General features: G+C 41.6%; 1 long non-coding RNA gene across 1 annotated transcript; it reads left to right on the forward strand.

The window, feature by feature from the left end:
* The first annotated feature begins 248 nt into the window (after positions 1–248).
* On the forward strand, positions 249–4,032 carry LOC124254410. Its single transcript, XR_006892470.1, has 3 exons — positions 249–410; positions 2,737–2,739; positions 4,022–4,032. It is a non-coding gene; the product is annotated as an uncharacterized LOC124254410 (long non-coding RNA).
* Positions 4,033–12,278: the final 8,246 nt, after the last annotated feature.

Here is a 12,278-nt window from a genome sequence, read left to right on the forward strand (position 1 = left end):
TACGATATGGTGTGTGATCATCTTACAATAGGTATTCATAGTGAAATCGATTTGCTTGAGACATGAACAAATATCGATCACATCTACCACAGACAAGATTGTTAATGGTGTCATCATGAAGGCAGCCTATTGAAAGGAAGAATGGGTTGGCTTGACTTTCACGAGTATTTTGTTTGTGGAATTCTGTTGTTAAACGCTGCACTCAGTGCATACGTGTGCGTGGTGAAGGTGCGAGGCTTTGACGTTTGTCATCAAAACCGGTTTCCTGAATGAAGCCGGTAACGCCTTCGCCAATGACTGTTCTGCAGTCTCTATTAATCCTAACAATAGGGGTCCAAGGTGGTATGTTCAACACTGTCAAATCGTCAACAGTTATTCGCCTGGTAAATCCATCCTGTATGCTGACTTCGGTCTGTAAACTATCCAGTCAGGACCAGACAATTCTATAACAATCTTTAACTGAACCTTCAAATAAAAGAAAATAAGCTAAAAAACAATAATGCTAGACAGAAGCAACTCTTAACGTAGTTCCATGTCGTATATAACAAGCAATTAATAAAACCATGAGTGATAATTACTTCTGTCAGTTGCTGATTGGTGGTTGTTATTGAATTTCATGTGAATTGATTCAATATATCTGAAAACGTTTTCACTGACCAGGTTTGAACTCGAGAACATTTGAAGTTTGTATGAGATATACGTTGGCATACACCTCTACCCCAACTTTCCATTTTTTTATATTTTTGCAAATGTTTGGAAACAAAGTCTCCAACTCAAATGTCGTTTATGCTTAGAACTTCGTTATTCTATACACCCCTGCGGTTCATGATGTGACTGATTATAAAGGGCACCCATCCATGATGATCAGGGGAACCATGCTGGTCGCACAAAGCTTTACCCCAGGTCTTTTAAAATCCATAGGTATTTACAGCTACGAAAACTAGTCAATTGCCAATCGCACATCTAATTCAATAAATACATTCTGACTCGCCCGTGGTTTTGGTGCCGATGTACTCGTACAGGACAACCGGTTTCTTTTATGCGGATTGTGGACGTATTCCAAAACAACGGGTTAGTGGATACTGAATAGAACCATGTAGGTCAACATATTGTCAAGATGGGCGTCGTGTAGCAGAAACTATTTGTCCATGAATGAAAGGCCAACGGTCATTGACATACAAGGCGCACAATATGGGTATATATTCTGTTATTCTGTGCTATTTCTGAACACTGAATGCCGACGTCACTATTAAACACAAACACACACACCCTCCTCGCCCGACCCCCACCTCACACCTTCTCCCTACCCCCACCTCCACACACACAAACACACCCTCGCCCTACACCCACATCCACACACACACACCCTCGCCCTACTCCCCCACCTCCACACCTCGCGCTACCCTCCACACACACACACCTCCTGGCTCCTACCCCCAACCCTCCACACACACACAAAACGCACCTCGCCCCTACCCCCACATCCACACACACACACACCTTTCTCCCTACCCCCACCTCCACACACACAAACACACCCTCGCCTACTCCCACATCCACACACACACACACCTCTCTTCCTACTCCCCACATCCACACCCTTGCGCTACCCCTCTCCACACACACACACCCTCGCCCCTACCCCAACCTCTCCACACACACAAACACACCCCCTCGCCTACACCCACCTCCACACACACACCCCTCGCCCTACCCTACCTCCACACACACAAACACACCCTCGCCCTACACCCACCTCCTCCACACACACACCCTCGCCCTACACCCACATCCACCCCCTTGCCCTGCACCCCCAAAACACACCCTCGCCCTACCCCCCACAAACACACACACTCTATCTCAGCGCTACCCCCCACAAACACACCTCGCCCTACCCCCCACAAACACATCCTAGCTTCGCTACCCCCACACACACACACACACACCCTCGCCCTACCCTCCCACAACACACCTTTAGCTTGCGCTTAAACACACACCTCGCCAGACCTCAACCTCCACACACACCACCCCTCGCCCAAGCCCAACACACACACACACACACACACTCGCCTGACCCAACCTCCACACACACACCCTCGCCCAAGCCCCACATCCACACACACACACCCTCGCCCGACTCCCATGTCCACACACACACACCTTTCGCCCTACCCTCACCTCCACCTTCGCCCTACACCCCCACCTCCACACACACACACCATCGCCCTACCCCCACCTCCACACTAACACACACCTCCCTTGCCCGACCCCCACCTCTACATACACACACCCTCGCCCCACCCACACACACACACACACACACACACACACACACACACACACACACACACACACACACACACACACACACACACACACACACACACACACATACACACACACACACACACACACAACATCAACAACAAAACAACAACAACAACAACAAAAACTCGCCCTACCCGCACCTCCATACAAACACACCCTCGTCCTACCCCCACCTACACATGAACACACTGCCTGTACCTTTTCCACCCGTTTCCTCCTTCAACAAAACAATATAATACCACCAAGTACAATTGCAAACACGAGTCCTAATCTGTTACAGGCACCCTACTTTATTTGGCTGAGTATTGTTGCGTCAAGACGCCCGTACCGGTGTAAAAAATGTTGAGTAATACAATAAACCGAATCATGCCCTGAAGGCAACCTGTGACCTTCGTGTCAGGCGTGAAGGCCGTCATCCGCAGCCCAGTCAGCCACAGGTCAGGTCATACTAGTCAGCACCTGCAAGACTTGGTCTTCCACCAATACGAACATTACCTGCATGTCTCAAACTTCTAACTACGTTTTTCATTGCAGAGTCACCATCTGTCGATGATTGAATGTTGTTTGTTTAAAGAGATAAGCTAAATAAAAGATCTTAAGGGTGATATATTTGTTAGCCTGTACATATCGCCTCGGACAGTGAGGTTAGCCTACTTAGCCACCCAACCCCCACCCTCCATATATATCCTGTGAAACAGAGCTTAATCCTGTGACTAAGCTTGTTCATGTGTTTTCAGACGTAGCTTCTTCTTCATATCCGTTAAAACAGGGCGTCAATTTACCAGTTTGTAAGAATGCTTAATATGGAAACACTGTCATAATATTGAGTAGTGGGTTCGTATTACCATATCTGTTTGATGAAGATCCAGGTATGACACACTGCCCCCGGATCCCAGGGTAAATATGAGAAGGTCAGATTGCTTTCTAGTACGGCCGACGGGGACAACGCGAAAAATCCCAACAGGTGTCCAACTTTTAACAAAAGGAAAACCGCAGCTGAGAATTGCTTTTTTCATCATAAACTGCATACCACGAGCTTGCCTTCCCGAAACATATTATTTGTCATTGGTAAAACCTGGTCTCATCATGGCGAGACTCTGAAACGTTTACTAAAGTAACACAGCAACAGTATTGTTTGGATATATACTCCTCACAAAAAAATAAGCAACAAGTATTTTCAGTGTAATATCTTTATCAATTTCGATAGCAATTTTTGCCGACATGTTACTGAAAGGTAAATATTCAAAGAATACATAACCTTTAGTAACTGTCAAATTAATTTATCTGATAACATTGACAACATAACCCGAACACAACCACACTCAGAAACAACATGCAAAATGTGTGAGATGAATGTGCTCCACTCTTCACACATGCACCCTGATCATTGTAAACCTACCTGTAATCATTCCTCTGGCACAACAAGCGGGTCCTAACTTCATTTTAATGGGTGATAATGCCCGTCCATGGATGATAATGGCCGAGAATGAGTTGTTAACGATGTTGTTTAGATCAACAACATCACACATATGGACTGGCCTGCAAGGTCACTTTGATCTTAATCCCATTGAACATGCTTTGGGACATTATTGGAAGTCGTGTTTACGGTCTCCATGTTCACCCCCAGACTCTGGATGACCTTGAGCAGGCGTTACAGAGAATGGCAGAACATTCCACAACAGCAACTTTAAAGGCTCATTTGGTCAATGCAAAGACGTGTAGAAGCTTGCATTTGTGCTCATGGTGGTCATACGCGTTACTGAACACTGCTTCACTGTCCAAAACTGACTTGAACCTTAATGTTAACATTTTGCTCCATCAATGCAGCACATTTTGCACGACTGTTTCTGCGGGTACATGCTTTTGATGATTTGTAAGTCTATTATTGCTCAATACCATTTCATTTCATTTTGTTAATCGTGTGTATACATATTTAACCTTTCTATTGCATCATTCCATGATTTGAAATTTCAAGAAATGAAAATGTAATGAGACTACAAATTTGTGTTGCTTAACTTTTTGTGAGGAGTATATAACTACAGTCAAGCATTGCGTGTCGTGTACCCTGATTTTGTTGTGAGCGTGTGTATTCAGGCGGGTCTGAAGCAGGGGAATGATGCGAGGTTCAGGAAGGTACATACAAGGTTTTCTATGTATATGGCGCTGTATGTACTGGCGTAGTGTGGAGTGTATATACCTTGTGTACCAGATGTGGTGTATATGGCGCTGTATGTACGAGGTGCTCTGACTAGGAAGGTGTTCGTATGTACGAGGTGCTGCAATTTGGACAGGCATTGGTAACTCTACTCGTAACTTTCACTCCCCTATGATTGGCAAGTACTTTCAACGTCTGAAAAAATCATTAATAACACAACATATTTTTTAAATCTAGAGTATAAGCTTTTACCTTCGGACGGCCGCTACACAGTGCCAATCACCTAGACTAAAAGAGCTCGAACGTTTTTTGTACCTCAAAGTATTGCACTTTTAAAGAAATGTTGAATGTCCAATTTTCATCGTATTCATTTCAATATTTTTAAGCACATGTTTATCTCTTTTTATGTTTATAGTAATGTCATATTTTATGTTGTTATTCATTTGTATTTTTGTCAAGCTCTGTGATCCAAAACGAATTCCTTTTAAGGTAATAAAGTATTGTCTGTCTGTTAAGGTATCTAGTCCAAGCCTTACATTTGGGAACCGGAGGGCAGCAAGGCGTGTTTGTGTTTGTGTGTGTGTGTGTTTGTGTGTGTGTGTGTGTGTGTGTGTGTGTGTGTGTGTGTGTGTGTGTGTGTGTGTGTGTGTGTGTGTGTGTGTGTGTGTGTGTGTGTGTGTGTTGAAGCGGTGTGTTTGACTGCAAAATGAACTGAACTAATTCGATAGTCCACATCTCCACCCTCGTGTTCACTGTAGGCTATACATACGTAGATGTCTTCTCCCAGGTTAACCATGCTGGCCTAATATAGTCCAAGCTGCATTTGCATCTGATTAAAACAGTTGAATGTTTACACAGTAAGAAGAGACGGGGTATGGGCAAACAGCCATAGAATGACGATGCACACACAGTGCCTAAACCTATACACCAACGGACACAACTGCAATACAGCATGGAGACAATCACTTCAATATTCGTTCATGCTCCAGTACAAAGCCAAGACCTGATCATTACAGTTATATACATATGGGTCAACTCTACCATCCCGAACAGATTATACGTTACCCATTAGCTGGCCCAACGAGATGACTTGTGTTTGTTAATGTATAATAGTATTTAAAGAGTTCATTTATATTCGTGCAAAAAGTTTCTGGGTGTAAAACCGAACACATGGTTGATATTATTAACACTGAAACACCATTCTTTCTCCGTATAAAATTATATTATAATGTAATGTAATTTTCTATATACAATGTAACGCCCAAATTGGTCCACTCAGGTTAGATAAATATTTTTACGATATGGTTTTGGGTCTGTTTGGGCAAGTCAAGAATTTATTGTAGAGCGGTTATTATATTCGTTAGCTTGGTATTTTGCCTCCAAACTCTCCCTTGAAGAAGGAATCGGCTTTCCTCAGACCAATGTATTCTTTGCCAAGTCCGCAGATTCCCCTGTATTATCTAACCAAACGACTGACAACTGCGTAGATGCATTCATTTCGGAGTGAGTGAGTATGGTTTTATGCCGCTTTTAGCAATATTCCAGCAATATCCCCAGAAATGGGCTTCACACATTGTACCAATGTGGGGAATCGAACCCGCGTCTTCGGTGTGACGAGCGGACGCTTTAACCATTAGGCTTCCGCACTGGCCCCATTCAGTTCTGGACCAGTTGCTTTAAAGGACATTCCGAAGTTATGCATGCCAATAATTTGCCATCTCTGGCCGCCTGATAATTTCCTTATTATAGAACGTACAATCATACACAAGCTGAACTTGAACATAGTTCTATTAGCGGTCAACATATTTAGGGGTGCTTAACGTTTTCCAGGTGGATCTATTTCTGTTTATGCACGACGTGACGTGTCAGTTTTATGGGGATGGGGATTTGGGATTTGGGGAGGGGTGACAGGGAAGCATGGACATATACAGTTCTTAGACCTTTACCACTTTCACCTTGTACGAATATGGTATGATGCTGACAATCCTAGAAACATTATTAGCGCCAACCGTAATTCGAAATCCACTACAACAGGTTTTAATGGCGTGCCCAAGGGACGCAACTCCGTGGCGCCATACGCGGTAAGGCCACAGGTGCTCAACCCCGGGTAACACAAAACTAAATATTTTCCCACTGACTTATGTAGTAACGTCAACTTATTTAAAACAAATTATGTAAGTCCTCAACAGATATCGTATCTACGTATGTGCATTGTCTGGCCTTAAAGAAGCAATAACAACAAAAAATGACTACCTCAATCGGTACCTTTTCCAAGTAAAGGAACATACAGTTCCCAGTCCCAGGTCTGCACAAAATGGTAACACGCTTGAAAACGGCTGTGGTTTCCTTCAGCATAAGTCATCATGAAGGAAAACTAAGTTCTATGGATAGTCAACTTCTTTATTGCAATGAGTGCGACATTTCGGTGTAGGTACTACCACCTTTATCAAGCAAGTGATGGAGTCATCATGTTAGAAACAGGCATCACTAAATATTGAAAAATGTGGTACATTGTATATGGTTATTTATGGTAATTACTTAATGAATGTACATTAAAATAACTCTCACCAATTTTACCAAGAATAACAGCCAGATGATTCAGTCTACCTTCGAAAACTGCTCGTTAAACTTCAGATTCTGATTTGTTTAGTATACCCCTTCAACTAATTTACTGGGCATCAGTAATTGCGACCTTGAAATACATGTACGTAAGAAGAGACCCCTTTCGTGAGCGTGCGTGCAAGGGGTGGAGGAATTAGCGATGGCAACATCATCATCTTAGTCGTATAGCGAACGAGACGCTCTACGAAGTTCATTTTACACATCATATTGTCGGAAATGTATTGTGACATCATTAGCATTATCTTCGTCAGTAACTGTCCTCATCCAAGACTTTTGGCGATGCAAGTTAAAGTGCTTTGAAAAATCACTTCTTTGTGTCGATAACATGTTTAAATTTTATTTGAACTGATATTTAAAAAGCAACGTTCCTGCCTGGCGTTATTGTCAGATAATTGTAATGATAAAAATAACCCGCTTATCTCAAGCTGTCTCATGGCAATTAATTCTTGGTGGAACGGTAGACACTGTCGATATAACCATTACCCTTTCAAGACATGAAACTGGGTGTTATGGTGGCTTATTGTGAAGATTGAACTAGGGAGGAATATCACGTTTCAATGCACTGCCCTTTTCATAGGAGTGACAGAAACAAATACCTTCAAGTGCTACAAGGTTTTACGTCTATTAGTGATGTTGAAAAAAGTTATTTTGCTGATCTTGAGATATATATATATACCTGTCTAATATTTACCTAACTGTAACACAGTTTCTGTTTTCTAATTGATGTTAGCTTTACTTCCATTGTAGTTTATGTAAAATAGTCTTTCGACATCCGTATGAAACCGCTCAATATTTTAATGTCTCTTTATGTTGGAATTGTTATCACGTTGAGATGAGACTGTAATAATGTTCCTGACAATTAAACACAACACATGGAACAATAAAACATCCATTGAGTTTTCGGAAATCCTACCACAGGCTGAATTTCTCGGGCACACACGGGTTGAATGGAACTCCGGCTCAACATCCTGGCGTTTACTCCGAGCGCCACATCCTGCTTGCTGTCATTCGTACAGCAGCAATGTGAATACCAGAGTATTTGAAGATCTGCACAATTCTGGACATCTTACAAACCTTTCGTTAACAAGTGTACATAAATGTGACGTGCTCATTTGGTGCAGGTAAAGAGGATATCGGAAGGGTTATAGAGAGTTCGCAATAAAAGGCTCTAATTCAATTAAGCCAATACTGCCTAAACATGAGTACGTATGGGCTCACTTCCGGATGTAAGGACAAAAGTATTATTTTAAAAACAAAATAATCATCTCCTCCATCCCCATGTGTCGTGCTGTAATTTTAGAGTTAAACCGCGAAGGCGCACGGGCAGGGTAAATAGTGTTCAGTATCTAAATGATGGATCACAATCAACTTTACCAAGAGTTATTGATAAATGAAGGTCATGCATGTTGTGAACGTTGTGTACATGGATATACATCCAAATCAGATTATACATACGTCAAACAAAAGTATCTTGTCAATAGTAAAAAAATGCTTGCCTTGGAACATGACCAGATATTAATGACATTTTTTTAAAAGTTTAACATTTTGGTTTTGACGTCCGTTTTATAGTTTAAGATAAAGCGACAATATAACATACACAAGTTATTAGTAGAAAAGGTTAGTATTGTGTGAAGAACCATCAAGTAACTCCTTAAAGAACAGAAATAATATATACATATATATATATATATATATATATATATATATATATATATATATATATATATATATATATATATATATATATATATATATATATATTTCATTGCCATCATTTGTTTATGCTATAGGTTCATTGTATATGAAGGTTTTAATCCACTTTCAAACAGAAATACCATGCACATCTCCTTGTGGCCTTGTACTTGGGACACTGTAGGACACTTGATGACGTGGTCCAGACTGATCTCCTACACGCCACCATGTGTCCAGACTGGGCCCTTGATAGACAGAAAACCTGCCCGGTGTTGTTTCGGCCGATGTGTAAACTGTATATCTTCTTCCGTTGACGTTTTGAATTCACTGACTTAGATGAAGATGTATTAAGGGATTGTTTCTCCATGGACAGACACTCTATTGTAACTCTTCGTTAATAACTATAAGATGTTTCAGTATTTTTTTAATTTATATATTTAATAACTTCAAATAGCCTACCTGAGAAAACCAGTAGTTGGCATCCAGACTATAGAATATGAATAGCAATTGACGCTAATTACAGACGCAATCCCAGAGCACATTACATCAAAGCGATGCATATGCTGCATGTTTTCAATGGAACCAGACAGTGTGTCTGTCATTAGTCTGCAGGTGTCTTTGCTAAGTCTTTCATAAATTATTGTTAAGTAGACTAAAATGAGAATGGGATTGTTTGATAATGTGTTGCCTGGATGGACGTGTTACAGCGTTGATGAGTGCGCATGGAAACAAGTGTTATTTCTGCATCAGAACGGAGCACTACATAGCATCGAAGACTATACAACATTACCTTGATAGAAAAGGGAATGTTCTATGGCGGGGGCAGTGTCGATTTTATTAAGGTAAAAATACAATAGACTAAGATTCCGAGAAATTCTTTCCGATGGAACTTGTTTCCGTCCCCCGTGTTGTGTTGACGTGGTCTGGTAAAACTGAGCAGTATGGGATCTCATCCGGGATCGGTGTGTAGAACGCCCGAGGGTTGAGACGCATGGTTCTCTGTGTATGCTGTGCTGGCAGTTGAGCGAAGCAATGCAGCAGACCCAGGCTGATGGTCGAGTCGTGACACGACCAGTGAGTGAGTTTGGTTTTACGCCGCACTCAGCAATATTTTTTGTACAAAATTGAAGGTCGCGTGGAGCTGTGTTTTCCTCTGCCTTTTAAATCGAACAGAGATTTCCAATATTGAATTTCCAAGATTGAATTGTAAATACAACGCCGGTTTGAAAATCATACAGCGTTAAATGTTTTCCAGGGTTTGGTATGAGTACCAAAAAAACCGTGCACATTTCTATACGTATACATGTACACCACTTAAGGTACTTACAACAAAAGATTGTACTTTACAGGCTCGGGTAAACTTTGAGCGAACAAAGTACAGCCTTTTACCTGAGTGAGTGACTGAGTTTAGTTTTACGCCGCACTCAGCAATATTCAAGCTATATGGTGGCGGTCTGTAAATAATCGAGACTGGACCAAACCAAGTCAAGACATGGATTACACAACAGTCTCGTTTCCTGTTGACTGGGTCCCGTCCTATTGCGCAACTTAGTACAATAACCAGTCCAGAATTTTGGGACCAATTCATTGAACTGGATACATAAGTATTAATCAGTATTATTTGATACATCTAAGCACTTGTATAGTGCAACACTACGCTCCTTCTAATCCTTTCAAACACGACGTGCAGCGTGCTCTGTCGTACAGCGGGCTCTGACAAACGGAAACTTGGAAATCGTGGAAATCTCAAAACGAGGCTCTCCCGCTAAAAAGGTTTGGCGGTCTGGTACGGACTTGATATTATATCAATCACATTGTGCTTTAAGGAACTACACGGAATAAGCGCACAAAACACTATATAAATAACAGGTGTAGCCAGATGCATTGTGAATCATTTTACGACCTGATCAAACAGGGGCAGTCTGTGACGTCTTAGTTAAGGTCATGCTGCCTACACCTCGCCATAAAATATAGAAATACGATGTTATTAAAGTTTAAAATTACAATTAATTTCTAAATACCATTTTCTTATGAAACAAGGAATTTAAATTCAGTGTAACTATAGTTGTTTGTGATGATTATTTTCACTTTCACACGAGAAAATTCGGATCGGCTGAAAACAAGGTCATTGTCTGAATTGTCTGAGACTCATGTTTCGGTTTGATCCAGTGATCAACACTATGAGCATCGATCTACGCAATTGGGATACGATGACATGTGTCAACCAAGTCAGCGAGCCTGACCACCCGATCCCGTTAGTCGTTTCTTGCGACAAGCATGGGTTACTGCTGTTTGAGAGGTGTAGCAGGGCTTGTAGAGGTTCAGAACCTTCAAATCACATACAGTTGGATGGCTTTTTCACTGTGACCCATCTAAACTGTATTTTCAGAGCATGTTCATACTTGTTCCCTGTAGGTTGTTCATTAATTTAAACTTTTGGATTTTCCTCAGTTACAAAGAAAACAGATTTGGAAGTGTCCTCTTCGTACCTGTGGTAAAAGTACTGACAGCTGATTGCAAGTAATAGTAAATGAGATATCAGTGTGATACTGAAGGTGTTCACAGTTGCCACTTATTGTTCGCATAGACGTTGATGACGACGACCTCAGCCTTACATGAAGCAATCCCAGAGTCCGCCATCCTCATCGTGATGACCCGTGTCTGATGATGAACGTGACTGACTAACCTGTCAGTGAAGAAAAACGAGAACAAATTGATAACAAAACAAGTTATATTTTGGGTATGTCATGTAGTATAGTATAAAAAGGGTTCAAGTGTGTTGAAAGAACCACAGGCACTTCATCGCCAGCACACAACGAAAGCCGTCTAACCCACTCGGCCATCGCGGCTTCCACAAAATGGAAGTCGGACAAATGGTAGTCTAGACCAGTGCTGGCGATTAGGTGCCTGACTCTGAGGGTGTGGTTTCGAATCCCGGATGAGACTCAACTCCACAAAAGTACTAGATTTGTACTTTACTGAGAAAGTGTAATCCCAAATATGTTTTATATAGAATATCTGAACAGTGTTACCTGTCACCACATTATAATGGCATTGTGTATTCGTGACTCATCTTTGTTTGTCGACTGGTGTGATCCACATCAATAGACATCACCAGACGGATGCCCCCCCCCCCCCCCTTTTGTGCACCTAATGGCGTGATACACCCTTGTGCGCCTATTCGCATTACAGAACCTAGCCACACACCAGCATGACGCGTCTCTATGAATCTTCCGTCGTGATGCACACGTTATATTTCTAAAGATGAAATGAATGTATACATTGTAGCATACAGCTAAAGTATTTCCTTCATTGCCATTCTGGTAATTGGATATAATGGGTTACTGAACAGCCATTTCTTTTTATCTTGTAACTAAAACTGTATCTGTTACCTTAACACAAACTGACTTGAACTAATTATAGGCACACAGTAATCAAGGGGGTAATAACTGTATTATAATTGCTTCATTAGACTGACAAT

The sequence above is a fragment of the Haliotis rubra genome, unplaced genomic scaffold (genome assembly GCF_003918875.1).
Source record: "Haliotis rubra isolate DU_JTF1 unplaced genomic scaffold, ASM391887v1 Scf115, whole genome shotgun sequence".
NCBI lineage: Eukaryota > Metazoa > Mollusca > Gastropoda > Lepetellida > Haliotidae > Haliotis > Haliotis rubra.